This window comes from Giraffa tippelskirchi, chromosome 2 (assembly GCF_054371585.1).
Source record: "Giraffa tippelskirchi isolate mGirTip1 chromosome 2, T2T-mGirTip1v1.2.pri, whole genome shotgun sequence".
In the NCBI taxonomy this organism is placed as follows: Eukaryota; Metazoa; Chordata; class Mammalia; order Artiodactyla; family Giraffidae; genus Giraffa; species Giraffa tippelskirchi.
Window position 1 is genome coordinate 191,308,691 of NC_137276.1, and position 17,221 is coordinate 191,325,911.

The following is a 17,221-nucleotide window of genomic DNA, read 5'->3' on the forward strand; positions in this document are numbered from 1 at the left end:
TGTAATAGTGTTTCTTCTGTGTATGTGCAGAAGAACACACTCAATACACTATTCTTGTGAAATTTTGTAAATGTGATATTTAGCATGTGACTTGACATTTTTTGAAACCTGATAACATGCTTCAAGATATTTCTGATCTTTATCTTGTTTTGAAAATGTTTATTAAATATACTGTGCTTTAGATAGCATAATCTATCCTAATGATATCTGTTACATGTGCTTTTCTTTTCACATGTGATTTTCCCTGTAATCAGTGGTAATACATATTGTTATCTACTTCCCTGTGTAGTCAAAACCTGATTATGAGCTTGAAATATACAGATGATGCTTACATACAGCAGAACTGGTGCTTTATTTTCTTTCTAGCCTCTGTCTCTTTTCTACACCTGAGAATAAAACTGTGGTATGGTCAACCATAGGACACCTGTGATATGATAAATTATGGCATCCAAATATTTCTACATAGTAATCCCCAGAACCTGTGAACGTTTTTATCTGGTAAAGAGACTTTGCAGTTTTGATTAAATTAAGGATTCTTAGATAAGATTACTGTGGATTATCCAGGTAGGCCTAATATAATCACAGGTACACTCATAAAAAAGAGACAGGAGAAGACACCTATACAAGAGAAGGCTGTGAGCCAAGGAATGCAGAAGTTGGAAGAAGGAAGGAGTGCATCCTTTTTGGAGCCTACAGAAAGAACCAGTCCTCCTGATACCTTCACTATAGCCCTATAAGATTTATGTTGGATTTCTGACATACGGAACTGTATTAGGATAAATACAGGTTGTTTTTGAGACAATAACTTTGTGATGATTTGTTGCAGTGCAACAATAGGAAACAAACAGTTCAACTGATTAGTCTGTGAAGACCTTAATACATTTGAGTCAGTAGAGAAAGTGTGTAAGTTTTTTAAAAATATGTTTCTAAAACAGTGATAAAATGTCAGTCATCTATTTATATTTTGAAAATTAATCCTTTGTCAGTTGTTTCATTTGCTACTATTTTCTCCCATTCTGAGGGTTGTCTGTTCACTTTGCTTATAGTTTCCTGTGCTGTGCAGAAGCTTTTAAGCTTAATCAGGTTCCACTTGTTTACTTTTTTTTTTATTTCCTTTACTCTAGGAGGTGGGTCATAGAGGATCTTGTTTTGATTTTTGTCATCTAGTATTCTGCCTATGTTTTCCTCTAAGAGTTTTATAGTTTCTGGTCTTACATGTATGTCTTTAATCCATTTTGAGTTTATCTTTGTGTATGGTGTTAGCAAGTGTTCTAATTTCATTCTTTCACATATAGCTGTCCAGTTTTCCCAGCACTGTTTATTGAAGAGGCTGTCTCTGCCCCATTGTATATTCTTGCCTCTTTGTCAAAAATAAGGTACCCAAAGGTGCATAGCGTTATTTCTGGGCTTTATATCTTGTTCCATTGTTCTATATTTATGTCTTTGTGCAAGTACCATAAGCACTATCTACAATAGCTAGAACACGGAAGCAATCCAGATGTCCATCGACAGATAAATGGATAAAGAAGTTGTGGTACATACACAATGGAATATTACTCAGGCATAAAAAGGAACATCTTTTTATGTGTTCTAATTAGGTGGATGAACCTAGAGCCTATTATACAGAGTGAAGTGAGTCAGAAAGAGAAAGATAAATACTGTATTCTTACACATATATACAGAATCTAGAAAAATGTTACTGAGAATTTATTCACAGGGCAGCAATGGAGAAACAGACATAGAGAATACTCTTATGGACATGGGGAGAGGGGAGGAGAGGGTGAGACACATGAAACGAGTAACATGGAAACTTGTATTACCGCATGTAAAATAGATAGCCAATGAGAATTTGCTGTATGGCTCAGGAAACTCAAATAGGGCCTCTGGATCAATCTAGAGGGGTGGGATGGGGCAGGAGATGGGAGAGATTTTCAAAAGGGAGGGGTTATATGTGTACCTATGGCTGATTTATGTTGAGGTTTGACAGAAAATAAGAAAATTCTGGAAAGCAATTATCCTTCAATAAAAAAATAGATTAATAAAAAAGTCATCTATTTAATACCTAACTCATTCAATATATTACTTTCAAAAACTATTCGATCTGATCCTTTGAAAAATATTTTGGATACTCTGATCCTACAGCTTTTCCTTATTTAATACACAATGTCAAGGTTCTCTTTTCTCTATGTTACTTACTAGAAAAGAATGGGATCTTCCTCTAATTGTTATCACCTTAAGTTACAGGTGATATAGGACTAATTTTTTTTTTTCTTGTTTTTCCTCAGAATTAATTTGTCTATTTTTAAAAAAGTATTTAGCCTTGAATTTCAAGAGTTTTCCCAAGGAAAAAATTAACATCATTCAACAGAAAGCTTGCACAGTCTTTCTACTTCTTCCTACTAAGCCAATATGAAGCTGGCAGGTGGCTTAACAATATGTTAGTGAAAGACATGTGGAAATATCGGCCAAAAAAACTTTCACTACCTGCAGAGGCCACAATGGAATATCACTATTAATAATGAGTCAAAATGACACTGCACTATCAGCTCTTAAACATACAGAATAAAATCAGAAGGATCATCTTTAAATTTATTTTCAGCATAACCTGGCCTTTTTAATTTCTATTTTATTAACCTTATGACTGGATGATTTAATGTGCTCACTGTTAAGTATATTGTGAAGCTGCTATTTTCAGTAATTAACACCATATACCTCTACTAACTACTATATCATTTCAGAAGCATTTGGGAAACTGTTTATATGACAGATGCTCTAAAATGCAGTTTCTTTGAAATATAAAGGTAAAAAATATCCTCAAATTAGACCAGTCTAAGATTCTGTTGACCTTATCATTACTTGTCAAGTATCAGTAAAAATATATATGTTGTATCATTGTTTTTTAGGAAGTTAACATACACTATCCACCCAAATCTCAGAAAGTTCACCTGGCCCTTGAGAAAAATCAATAATTTGTCATATCTCATCTTGGTGGTTTAGTTGCCAAGAAGTGTCCAACTCTTGTGACCCCATGGACTGTATCCCTCCAGGAATCTCTGTCCATGGAATTCTCTAGGCAAGAATACTGGAGTGGGTTGCCATTTCCTTCTCCAGAGGATCTTCCCGACCTAGGCATCAAACTTGGGTCGCCTGCATTGCAGGCAGATTCTTTACTGATTTAGCTATAAGGGAAGCCCTTCTCATCTTAACTTCACATAATCTTCCAATTCATAATATTTCACTATATTAAAATTAAGAAGTGGTTTTTAGTAATAATTCTAGGCAAAAGTAGTATCATTTAAACTGTAAAAAATTAAACTGTAAAATAAATAGTTTTAAAATATAATATCCTAGTTATATTTGAATATTATTTGTAACTTCTGGGCCTCAGTCAATTCATCAAAAATTCTGCATCATGTTCCAGGATAGGAAAAAGTCAGCCAACTTAAATATTATCATAAAAGAGAAAAATTCTATTAAAATGACCATGAAAGTCATCTATAGTAAATGACTAAAATCATTTTAGCATATATTGTGGAAAGCAGATAAATGAAAAAGCTTGCAAAAATATAAATTTTAAAATAATATAATGAATAAAGTTTTACTTTTACATTTTATTGCTACACTTAAAAAAGTTCAGACTCAAAAGAAATCCATACAACAGATTTCAATCAAGCTGTTTAAAAATGATGTAGACATATAGGCATGGGGAAATAAGTGTAATATTTAAAGTGACAAAAGCACTATGCAAAACGATATGCATGGTGTGATTCAAAATATTTCTAAAATAGTAAATGCCAACAAACTATGTAACTAAACTGCGTAACTATTGTATGTTGCTGTTTAGTCGCTAAGTCATGTCTGACTCTTCCTGACCCCATGGATTGTCATCTGCCAGGCTCCTCTGTCCATAGGATTTCCCAGACAAGAATATTGGAGTAGGTTGCAATTTCCTCCTCCAGGGGATATCTCCAACACAGGAAACTATTGTATAACTATTGATAAGTTATGTATCTATCAAGACTATTTTGGAAGATTTGGAATTTATCATGAATGAGATAATGGCCAGTTCCTCTCCGAATCTTAATTCAGCAATATTCTTTTAAAATAATTTACAAATGTCATTCAGTGGTATAAACACCACAGGGATGACCCTCCTCCTGAGGATGATGAGAACAAAGAAAAGCAAAGGGATGATATCCCTGTCTGGGACACAGAATACCTGAAAGTTTCCCAAGGAATATTTTTTAAACTTACTATGACTGTAGACTATTTAAACATAAAGATTTGCTTGATATTATACATGTAAGAGTCTATATATTATAAGACTGTGGCCAGCATGATCAAGAGGAAAGCTCATGAGGAGATTCTCAAGACTTTCAATATCAAAAATGACTTTACTGAAGAAGCAGCCCAGGAAGGCAAAGAGAACCAGTGGCAAGAAGACAAGTGAAATGTTATGCCTGACACTGTAATACTGAAAGGGTTTTTCCAAATACTACTTGTGCTACTCTGTTTATAATTGTTAATATTAGACAAATAGACAAAGGTAGCAGTGAATCAACTGTATTTGGAGGATACTGTCCTCTCTGCACCTGTTGTTTTAGTACTGATTCCAAACCTCTAGCTGAGTTTCTTTCAGTGTGATCAAAACTTTCTCTTTTCTTTGATCTGGATAGAACAGAATGGTGGGTTCTCTAAAAACACATACATACTCACACCACACACATTATGTATCAGCTATAACAGCATTAAATTACTAATAGTTGTTTACCATGCTCACCTAGAAAACTAGAAGTTAACAAGAGCAAAACAGAAATAAATCTAATAATTGTCCAATAGTTTCTGATTTTTAAATTACATTGACAAATTATTATATTACCCATAATTTAAAAAAACTGATTTAAAAAGAATATGATGTCAAAGAGCCTAAATAATCTCAGTCTTAGCTTATGTGATATTCTGAAGACTTTTTCAAAACTACAATTCAAAATTTTAATAAATTCAAAAAGTTGAAGCTAAATATGAATATATTATAAGGTATGACTATGAAGTAACACATGTAGCTTATGGAAGAGTCATCAAATTTTAGTCTTGCTCTCTATTTCTGTCACCCTTGAATTTATGTGATGATACAAAATTGCAGACAAAGCTAGCTGAAAAACCACGGGCTTCAAAAGTATTTTAAACGAAGAAGTTTTGTGAAAATTAGTCTCAAAAGTATTATGGATTTGCTTATTAGATGTTTCAAGAAGGAAAAAGAAAAGATCCTTTTCTATGCTGTTGGACCCCTAAGGTGCATAAACAAACCAGAAAATTTCAGTCACATTTTGGCAGTGAAACAACCCATGGATAAACTTGGGAATTTTAGAAGAGAGATTCACATATAAGGACTTCTATTCATAAGATAAAATAGCAGTGATTATCTTTTTTTTTCCCTTAAGACAGAACCCAGACTTGTTTAAGACTTCTTTGATCACTGCAAACGGAATTGATTTTGATGTCTGAATTCCTAAAACATTTATTGTCTATTCCACATGACACTAGCAATTGTCTGCTTCTATCGTAAGCTTTTGCAAGTCCTCTTTATAGAATAAATAATAATATATTGTAGTTCACTTTTCAACTTCCCATGCTTTTCACATACATTAAATCACCTTTAAAATACACTGAAACTTTGTTAAGTACAACTATTCTCATTTTCAAGTTGAGAAATGAGGATCAGACTGGAAACAACTGGAAACAACAGGTACATGAGAGATAGGAAGTAGACCTCAGACTAAAGACTGTACCTTAGGGACCGTGTCACTGTGTCACATTTCAAGATCTAAAGCTCCCACAGGACCTGGTACAGTGCCACACAAAGACATTAGAAACTTTGCATGTAAATATCTCCTTTATTCAGAACTTGTTTAAATCTCATTTCAAGGCTTATCAGACAATTGCCCTGGCCTCTGAGGTTTTGTTCTATATATCCATTATGGTACCATGCAAACACTATCTAATTAATTTACTTACTCCATGTATATAACCATCATTCTATAAGAGTATAATTAATGTAAGACAATAATGATAACATATAATAATAATCTGCTCACTCATTCAGTCATTTCCAACTGTTTGTGGCCCCATGGACTGTAGCCTGCCAGTCTCCTCTGATCATGGGATTCTCCAGGCAAGAATACTGGAATGGGTCGCCATTTCCTCTAGGCTGCCATGCCATCTCCTCCAGGGAATCTTCCCAACTCAGGGATCAAATCCATGTTTCCTGTGTATCCTGCATTTCAGGTGGATTCTTTACCCACTGAACCACCTGGGAAGCCCATTATTTTACCATCTCAACTGAAAAATGTATATGGATTGAGGAATAAAACAAAGCCCAAAATATTCTGAGTTATTTGACTACTGATTTTGAGTACTCCCAGTATCAATTGCCTTTTCACTAATTCTAACCCCATTTTCATCATTCCAATACCTGTTCTAACTTATTAACTGAAATCTCAGTTTTGTTCACCACAGTTTAACATCTTTTGGTCAGTAAAAGTCTGCTGGATCCCACAGATTTTTATAGGTTGTAATGTTAAGTTCTATAATTCTATATAATCTAGTTGTTCAAGGTTAAAAAAGCTGTTTTTGATTTTTTATTCTCTATTATTTTTGGAAGTGAAAGTTATATTCATAATTTTATATAAGCATATGTTTGCTGTAGAGAAGCAAAATTTGCAAAACTAAATGTATTGCTTTGGCGTAAGAATTAATTTAGATTGGTTATTAATTTTTTAATAGAAGTATAGTTGATTTAAAACCAAGCAACCTGATTAAAGAATGGGCAGTTCAGTTCAGTTCAGTTCAGTCGCTCTGTCATGTCCGACTCTTTGCGACCCCATGAATCACAGCACGCCAGGCCTCCCTGTCCATCACCAACTTCCGTAGTCCACCCAAACCCATGTTCATTGAGTCAGCAATGCCATCCAGCCATCTCATCCTCTGTCATCCCCTTCTCCTCCTGCCCTCAATCTTTCCCAGCATCAGAGTCTTTTCCAATGAGTCAGATCTTCGCATCAGGTGGCCAAAGTATTGGAGTTTCAGCTTCAACATCAGTCCATCCAATGAACACCCAGGACTAATCTCCTTTAGGATGGATAGGCTGGATCTCCTTGCAGTCCAAGGGACTCTCAAGAGGCTTCTCAAATGCCACAGTTCAAAAGCATCAATTCTTCGGTGCTCAGCTTTCTTTATAGTCCAACTCTCACATCCATACATGACCACTGGAAAAACCAAAGCCTTGACTAGACGGACCTTTGTTGACAAAGTAATGTCTCTGCTTTTTAATATGCTGTCTAGGATGGTCATAAGTTTCCTTCCAAGGATTAAGCGTCTTTTAATTTCATGGCTGCAGTCACCATTTGTAGTGACTTTGGAGCCCAGAAAACTAAAGTCGGCCACTGTTTCCACTGTTTGCCCATCTATCTGCCATGAAGTGATGGGACCAGATGCTGTGATCTTAGTTTTCTGAATGTTGAGCTTTAAGCCAACTTTTTGACTCTCCTCTTTCACTTTCATCAAGAGTCTCTTTAGCTCTTTTTCACTTTCTGTCATAAGGGTGGTGTCATCTGCATATCTGAGGTTATTGATATTTCTCCCGGCAATCTTGATTCCACCTTGTGTTTCTTCCAGCCCAGCGTTTCTCATGATGCACTCTGCATATAAGTTAAATAAGCAGGGTGGCAACATATAGCCTTAACGTACTCCTTTTCCTCTTTGGAACCAGTCTGTTGTTCCATGTCCAGTTCTAACTGTTGCTTCCTGACCTGCATACAGGTTTCTCAAGAGGCAGGTCAGGTGGTCTGGTATGCCCATCTCTTTCAGAATTTTCCATGGTTTATTGTGATCCACACAGTCAAAGGCTTTGGCATAGTCAATAAGGCAGAAGTAGATGTTCTTCTGGTACTCTCTTGCCTTTTTGATGATCCAGCGGATGTCGAAAATTTGATCTCTGGTTCCTCTGCCTTTTCTAAAACCAGCTTGAACATCTGGAAGTTCACGGTTCATGTATTGCTGAAGCCTGGCTTAGAGGATTTTAAGCATTACTTTACTAGCGTGTGAGATGAGAGCAGTTGTGCAGTAGTTTGAGCATTCTTTGGCATTGCCTTTCTTTGGGATTGGAATGAAAACTGACCGTTTCCAGTCCTGTGGCCACTGCTGAGTTTTCCAAATTTGCAGGCATATTGAGTGTAGCACTTTCACAGCATCATCTTTCAGGATTTGAAATAGCTCAACTGGAATTCCATCACCTCCACTAGCTTTGTCCATAGTGATGCTTTCTAAGGCCCACTTGACTTCACATTCCAGGATGTCTGGCTCTAGGTGAGTGATCACACCATCGTGATTATCTGGGTCGTGAAGATCTTTTTTGTACAGTTCTTCTGTGTATTCTTGCCACCTCTTCTTAATATCTTCTGCTTCTGTTAGGTCCGTACCATTTCTGTCCTTTATTGAGCCCATCTTTGCATGAAATGTTCCCTTGGTATCTCTAATTTTCTTGAGAAGTCTCTAGTCTTTCCCATTCTGTTGTTTTCCTCTATTTCTTTGCATTGATCGCTGAGGAAGGCTTTCTTATCTATCCTTGCTATTCTTTGGAACTCTGCATTCAAATGGGTATATCTTTCCTTTTCTCCTTTGCTTTTCACTTCCCATCTTTTCACAGCTATTTGTAAGGCCTCCTCAGACCGCCATTTTGCTTTTTGCATTATTTTTTCTTGAGGATGGTCTCGATTCCTGTCTCCTGTACAGTGTCACGAGCCTCCATCCATAGTTCATCAGGCATTCTCTATCAGATCTAGTCCTTTAAATCTATTTCTCACTTCTACAGAAGACCTAAAAAGACTAATATATTAGTTTCAATATTTTTATACATTGTACTTCATTTAATGTTATTATGAAATAATGGCTATATTTCCCTCCACTATACACTATACCCTTACTGCCTATTAATTGTATACATGGTAGTTTTAATCTCTTAATCCCATATGCTTATGTTGTCCTTCATCCCAATTCCCTCTCCCCACTGGTAACCACTAGTTTGTTCTCTGTATCTGTGAGTCAGTTTCTGTTTTTTCGTCATGACTAAAATGTTGTCTGCCATATCAGTAAACAAAGGATTCTGCAGCCATCAAGTCATTACATTAAAGCTGCCCAGAAGCTGAGCCCTGAGGGAACTCAGGATGGAGACAAATGGGCTGCAGGCTGCCCACTGCCAAGCCCATCTAGCAGTCAGCTGCTGCAGCCATCCCAGCTGTGCACCTGAGAAAATTCAGGATACTGGCCCCAGATAGCTGAGGTGCATATCAAAGGAATGGTTTCAGGGAGTCCAAACTCTTGCATCTTTCCATATATAGAAAAGTGCTAAATTCCTTTAGAAACCTGGTTTTCTTTCACTAACAGTAGTCTTTTAATGGTCTGACTACCTGATTTAGTTGCAAAAACTCCCATATATCCCAGCTTTCCCCAATCCTCTGCTGAGCAGTCTCAGCGTTATTTGAGGTGCTTTTCCCTGGGCTCAAAGTCCTAAGAGTGTCTGCCAAATAAAACATAATGCTCAATTTGTAGGCTATGCTTTCTTTTTTTATTTGATCTACAGTTATACACATTCATTCATTTGTATTATCTTTTTTTTTTTTTAGATTCCACATGTAAGTGATAACAAAGAATATTTATTTTACTTTGTCTGATTATCTCACTAGAGAGCTCAGAAATAAATCCATGTGCCTGTGGTCAATTAATCTATGACAAAGGAGGCAAGAATATACAATGAAGTAAAGATAGTCTCTTCAGTAAGTGGTGCTGGGAAAGTTGGACAGCTACAAGTAAAAGAATGAGATTAGAAAATTTTCTCACACAATATACAGAAATAAACTTATAATGGATTAAAGACCTAAATGTAAGACCCGAAACAATAACAATCCCAGAAAAGAATGTAAGAAGAACACTTTTTGACATAAATTGCAGCAATATTGTTTTGATCTGTCTTCTAAGGCAAAAGAAATCAAAGGAAAAATAAACAAATGGGATCTAATTTAACTTAACAGCTTTCACAAGCAAAAGAAATCATTGACAAAAGGAAAAGACAATCCACTAAATAGGAGAAAAGAAAATATTTGCAAATAATATCACTGATAAGGACTTAATATCCAAAATACATAAACAGCTCCTATATTTCAATATCAAAAAAACAAACAATCTGATTAAAGAATAGGTAGTAGACCTGAAGAGGGCTTCCCAGGTGGCGCTAATGGCAAAGAACCCATCTGCCAAAGCAGGAGATACAAGAAATGCAATCCCTGGGTCAGAAAGATCCCTTGGTTGAGGGCATGGCAACCAACTCCAGTATTCTTGCCTGGAGGATCCCATGGACAGAGGAGCCTACAGTCCATACGGTTGCAAAGAGTTGGACACAACTGAAGCTACTTAAAACACACACATAGACCTCAATAGGCTTCCCCAGTGGCTCACCATTAAAGAAGCCACCTGCAATGCAAGAGATGCAGTTTCGATCCCTGGAGGAGGAAATGGCAACTCACTCCAATATTCTTGCCAGGGAAAACCCCTGGCACTGCAGGCAGATTCTCTATCGCTGAACCACCAGAGTAGCCCCTCTCTCATTAATACATTTTATTAAACTTTTGTTTTTCTTCAATCTGTCTCAGGTCAGTTTGATTTTTAGATCAGCCAGAAGAACCTAGAAGGGAGAAGAAAATTTCTTCCTTACCAACAGTGTGTATGTGCATGTGTACATGTAAATCTGTATGAGTATGTGTGTGCGCACATGTGTGTATGAGTGTGTGAGAGTACGTGAATGTGTGTGTGTGTACACATGAGTGTGCATGAGTGTGAGCATGTATGTGTGTGTGTGTATGTGAGTTTGTGTGTGGTGCATGCATTTATAGAGAGTATAGAAAGGCAGAAGAAAGTACTCACACTGCTGCCCACTTGGGAGAATGTTGGATGATCCTGTCACACAGATTCAAGAAGATGCAAGTGTATTCCTGCCAATTCACCATAAACAGGACTGTAAAACTGCCTTTGTTCTCTCATTAAAGAAATAATGCAATGCAACAACAGATTTATTGGCCTTGTTACTGGTTCAAGCTGAGAGGAATAAATCTTGATTCTTCCTTGATGGAGATAGTCTTTGCATAGGACAAGTATCCAGGTGCTATCACAGCTGCCTTGAAACATTCACGGCTTCCTGAGGATATGGGTGATTTTTTTATCATCATTGATCAAATAGCAGAGTAAATCACCTACATAAAATAACATCTGGTTGAGTTCTGTGTTTTGCTCTCATTTTCTCTAGTTAGTAATTGTTGTTTACAAATCATGACTGCATATAGAAAAAAGCTTGTGTTTTCTCCTATCGGTTGCTAGCTCATAATTTCTACTTCATGTTCTCACAGTAGCTTCAAAAGTATTTAGTGCATATGTTACACTTTTTCCCACTGATATTTGTGACTACTTTGTTAACAAGCCAAATGGCATTGCTCCATATTTATTACAGAAGTTAATAGGATTGCAAAGATTGTTAAAACTAAAAATGATCTAAGTAGTATAATTCACTATCAATAATGTAAGTCTTAGCCACATTTTTATATTTCTTTAAAATGCAACATGATGTGTTAAATAATTGTGTTTTTTTTCCCTAAATTCTATGTCTAGGGGAAACAGTATGTAGATAAAACAAATTTTTAGTCTACACATTTGCAAGGTGAGTTTATACAACAAAGTAGTATTTGTTTTCTTAATACTAACATAATTAATCATACAATATACATGAAAAATGAATAAAATATAATATTAACTTTAAAAACTAAAATTGGAATTTAGCAACACATAATTTCTGAATATTCAAGTTGTATTAGGTTATTCTAAGCACAGTGACAGGAAACAAGGAAATAGATCTGACATTGTAATGATGATATTTTAGTTGGTACACAATATCATGGCCATCGCAATGGTTTAGAGTCAGCACTCTTCAATCTGGATAATGCCTAGGCTGTAAAATATTTAAGTATTTTGAGTGTTACCTTGAATATATGTACTTCTGTTCTTAATAGTTTTAGAGTTATGTCATTTACTATAACTGTTTTCATGGTTTTCTGACTTTGATGTAAGAGATCAATTTTGTGCTTGCTCCAGCAGCACACATACTAAAACTGGAAGGATACAGAGAAGATTAGCATGGTCCCTGTGCAAGGATAACATGCAAATTCATGAAGCGTCCCATATTTTTGGAATATTATTCATATTTTTGGAATATTCCTAGAGAGGGAAAAAAATAGGTCATTTGTAGTGATATAATTGAACTTAAGACACTCATACAGAAAAGTTAAGTCCGAAGGATAAAAAACAAATATTGCATATTAATGTGTATATGTGGAATTGAGAAAAATCCTACTGTTGAACCTATTTGCATGGCAGAAATAAAGACACAGTTGTAAAGAACAGACTTGTGGGCACAAGAAGGAAAGAACGGGTGGGACGAATTGAGAGTGTAGCACTTACAAACATATACTACCATGTGTAGAGCAAACAGCTAGTGGGAGCCTGCTGTCTAGCACAGGGAGCTCAGCTCAGAGCTCTGTGATGACCTAGAGGGGCTGACTGGGGGAAGGAGTGTGTGGCAGGCCCTAGAAGGAGGGAATATATGTATAATTACAGCTGATTCACATTGTTATACAGCAGAAATTAACACAACATTGTAAAGCAGTTATACTCCAATTAAAAAATAAATTAAAAAAAGACAAAATTCAATAATGGGAATTTTGTTTGTTTGTTTATTTTTAAACTACATATCTATTGATTTGATACATTTGTCTTTGATTTGTATTTGTAGCTGTTCAGTTCAGTTCAGTCCAGTCGCTCAGACAGGTCCGACTCTTTGCGATCCCATGGACTGCAGCACGCCAGGCCTCCCTGTCCATCACCAACTCCTGGAGTTTATTCAAATTCATGTTCATTGAGTCGGTGATGCCATCCAACCATCTCATCCTCTGTCGTCCCCTTCTCCTCCTGACCTCAATCTTTCCCAGCATCAGGGTCTTTTCAAATGAGTCAGTTCTTCGGATCAGGTGGCCAAAGTATTGGAGTTTCAGCTTCAGCATCAGTCCTTCCAGTGAATATTCAGGACTGATTTCCTTTAGGATGGACTGGTTAGATCTCCTCGCAGTCCAAGGGACTCAAGAGTATTCTCCAACACCACAGTTCAAAAGCATCAATTCTTTGACGCTATACTTTCTTTATAGTCCAACTCTCACATCCATACATGACTATTGAAAAAACCACAGCTTTGACTAGACGGACCTTTGTTGGCAAAATAATGTCTCTGCTTTTTAATATGCTGTCTAAGTTTTCATAGCTTTTCTTCCAAGGAGCAAGTGTCTTTTAATTTCATGGCTGCAGTCACCATCTGTAGTGATTTTAGAGCCCCCCCCCCCAAAGGCAATGGCAATCCACTCCAGTACTCTTGCCTGGAAACTCCCATGGATGGAGGAGCCTGGTAGGCTGCAGTCCATGGGGTTGCGAAGAGTCGGACACGACTGAGTGACTTCACTTTCACTTTTCACTTTCATGCACTGGAGAAGGAAATGGCAACCCACTCCAGTGTTCTTGCCTGGAGAATCCCAGGGACGGGGGAGCCTGGTGGGCTGCCGTTTATGGGGTCGCACAGAGTCGGGCACGACTGAAGCGACTTAGCAGCAGCAGTAGCAGCAAAATAAAATCTGTCACTGTTTCCATTGTTTCCCCATCTGTTTGATATGAAGTGATGGGACCATATGCCATGACCTTAGTTTTCTGCATATTGAGTTTTAAGCCACTTTTTCACTCTCCTCTTTCACTTTCATCAAGAGGCTCTTTAGTTCTTCTTTGCTTTCTACTATAAGTGTGGTGTTATCTGCATATCTGAAGTTATTGATATTTCTCCCAGCAATCTTGATTCCAGCTTGTGCTTCATCCAGCCCGGCATTTCAGATGATGTCCTCGGCATGTAAGTTAAATAAGCAGGGTAACAAAAGATAGCCTTGTCATACCCCTTTCCCAATTTGGAACCAGTCTGTTGTTTCATGTCCAGTTCTAATTGTTGCTTCCTGACCTGCACACAGATTTCTCAAGAGGCAGGTCAGGTCTTCTGATTTTCCCATCTCTTGAAGAATTGTCCACAGTTTGTTGTAATCAACACAGTCAAAGGCATAGTCAATAAAGCAGAAGTAGATGTTATTCTAGAACTCTCTTGATTTTTTGATGATCCAATGGATGTTGGCAATTTGACATCTGGTTCCTCTGCCTTTTCTAAAACCAGCTTGAACATCTGGAAGTTCACAGTTCACGTACTGTTGAAGTCTGGCTTGGAGAATTTTGAGCATTACTTTGTTAGCGTGTGAGATGAGTGCAATTATGCAGTAGTTTGAGCATTCTTTGGCATTGCCTTTCTTTGGGATTGGAATGAAAATTGACCTTTTCCAGACCTTTGGCCACTGCTGAGTTTTCCAAATTTGCAGGCATATTGAGTGTAGCACTTTCACAGCATCACCTTTTAGGATTTGAAATAGCTCAACTGGAATTCCTTCACCTCCACTAGCTTTGTTCGTAGTGATGCTTCCTAAGGCCCACTTGACTTCTCATTCCAACTTCTCATTCCAGGATGTCTGGCTCTAGGTGAGTGATCACACCATCATGATTATCTGGGCCATGCAGATCTTTTTTGTACAGTTCTTCTGTGTATTCTTGCCACCTCTTCTTAATATGTTCTGCTTCTGTTAGGTCCATACCATTTCTGTCTTTTATTGTGGCCATGTTTGGCACATCTTTGTAGCTGTTAGTTGCCTAATTTTGCCTGGTTCTTAAGCAAACCAAATCTGTTTTCAAAGAGAAGTGGTCTAGCAGGCTAAAAATTAGCTCATATCATAAATCCACTGAGAAATGAGTCATAAATCCACTGAGAAATGACCTTTGCTTGCTGGCGATTTGTTTCCCAGATATCCACAGAAATGTTTGCTTGCATGCAGCTTGCATGTGCTTGCATGTGCTTCAGAAAAACCTGAGTATAATTTGCTCAGATCAATTTCCTAATCTCAATTATATCTTCCCATGTTTTGGACTCTTCTGCTAAGTAGCGCTACGGGTAAAGAACCCACCTGCCAATCAGGAGATGCCAGAGATGCAGGTTCAGTTCCTGGGTTGGGAAGATCCCATGAAGGAGGAAATGGCAACTCACTCCAGTATTCTTGCCTGGAGAATCCCTCAGGCAGAGGAGCCTGGCAGTCTATGGTCCATAGGGTCACAAAGAGTCAGACATGACTGAAGCGACTTAGCCCTAGCACTGCCCTCTACACTTTATACATGTCTTGTCCATTCGAGAATATAGACAATGACATTTCTTTTTTTAAACTTCTAAACTCTACCTATCTGTTTAAAATCAAAGCCTCCTGGAAGAATTCAACTGTCATAAATCCTCTCCCTCTGCTGTTCTGCAACCAGGGAAGCCTGATGTCTATCACCAGAAAGGAGAAGTTAGCACCCTAAGAAATCATCTAAACAGACATTGTCACAAAACTATATAACTGCCATCTATTTTTGTAAGGGTCAATTTATCTTTTCTAAATGTCATTTGTTTTCCCATAAGTGCTCTTTATTCTGCTCCCCTTCCCCTGTCAAGATATAAGTCCCCAGTTCTAAATGTCTCCTTGAGTCATGTTTTTCTATGAACTATGTATATACATGAATAAAAATCCATCTTTTCTGTTGATAATCTCTCTTTTGTCAGTTTAATTCACAAGTCCCAGAACAATATAAAAAGAAGGTAGACAATTTTCTTTTTCTTCCCTGACAGCTTCAATGCAATGAGCATGGGTTCAATGCTATTAATAGTAGTATAACTGTGGGTGGTATTGTTGTCTTAGATGTTTTCATGAGAGTATTTTTGAACTTCTTATACATATCAATGTGCCATTTTGCGATAAGGTGGTATTTTAAGGAATTAGAGCAATTCCATTAGGGCACAGAAATCTAGGGAGTAAAAATCTGTAGATAGTGAATCTTTGAAATAAACCTGGTCTAAATGGCTTTCCTCTTTTCTTCCCTAATGGCTATTCCCTTTGGGGATTTTGTTCCCACTTAGGTGTGTACTTACTGTCCTTTTTATAGACTCTTGCATATGCCTTTTTGTGATGGGAGTACATTTAAGTATCTAGAGATAGGATTATTAGGATAAAGGCAATCTTGATATGCATCTAATGTTGGAATTCTGGAAGAAAGTCTACAGTATTACAAACATATTGATAGTGACTTAGTCCAAATGTGACTTTTCAAGCACTTATGTAAACTATCCACATAAAGTAATCAGATAAGACAGTTGAATATAACCCTTAAAAATCCCTCTTGACCTTTTAAATAATGGCCTCCAAGTAAAGAGATGCTAATTTTTATGATAATGTAAGAGGTAATGTTTGATTTTGACAAGATTAAGAAACAAATAGTGTACTAAAGTCAGACTTTGTCAGCTTTTCAGAACCTATTGTACCTATCTTTTCATTTCTTCAAATCAAACTTCCTTTCATTTTTGCCCTGGTGACCCAGTTTTTAAATACCAGCACATCACTTGTCATAAGCCACTATTTACCAAACTAAGGAGGTTGTAACTCTGGTCTTTAAGATGCTGATAGGTGTTCCCATGAAGGAGACATACTATCTTCAAATTCTAATTATATCTTTGGGAAATGCTAGATTAAACAAAGTTACTGTAAATATCAAAAAAGAGGTGATGGCATTATATTTCTCTTACTTCATATTATGTAAAATGGAAAACTTTTACTGGCACTATGTTCATAAAATATCAGAATGTCCAGAAAACTACTTTGGCAAAAATATTAGTTTAACCTTTGGAAACTTTATTATGTTGACCCTGGATCAAGAGTTTGTATTGACTACTGACATATTTCTGGCATAAAAACCTCAAAAAGACTGTCAAATGTCTTAAGTTTCTGGAACAAGACTGGGTTTCCTTTTGACTGAGATACTCTAGAAGCCACTAGGAACCTGAAGCCACAAATGAGTGAGGATGGAGGGAGGATCAGGAGAGTCCCAGCAGGGGCTCTCCTGATAAGAGGCAATGTAGTGCTGGGATTATGCACATGGACTTTGGAGTCAGGCTCCTTGGTTTTGAATCCCA

At 37.0% G+C, this 17,221-nt stretch overlaps 1 protein-coding gene and 1 non-coding gene across 3 annotated transcripts in view; one reads left to right on the forward strand and one right to left on the reverse strand.

Moving 5' to 3' along the window:
* Nucleotides 1–17,221, reverse strand: part of EPHA6 (EPH receptor A6) — a 946,574-nt gene that overhangs the window by 390,346 nt on the left and 539,007 nt on the right. The window lies entirely within an intron of this gene.
* Nucleotides 12,180–12,286, forward strand: LOC145539970 (U6 spliceosomal RNA). The gene has a single exon (XR_014078107.1). It is a non-coding gene; the product is annotated as a U6 spliceosomal RNA (small nuclear RNA).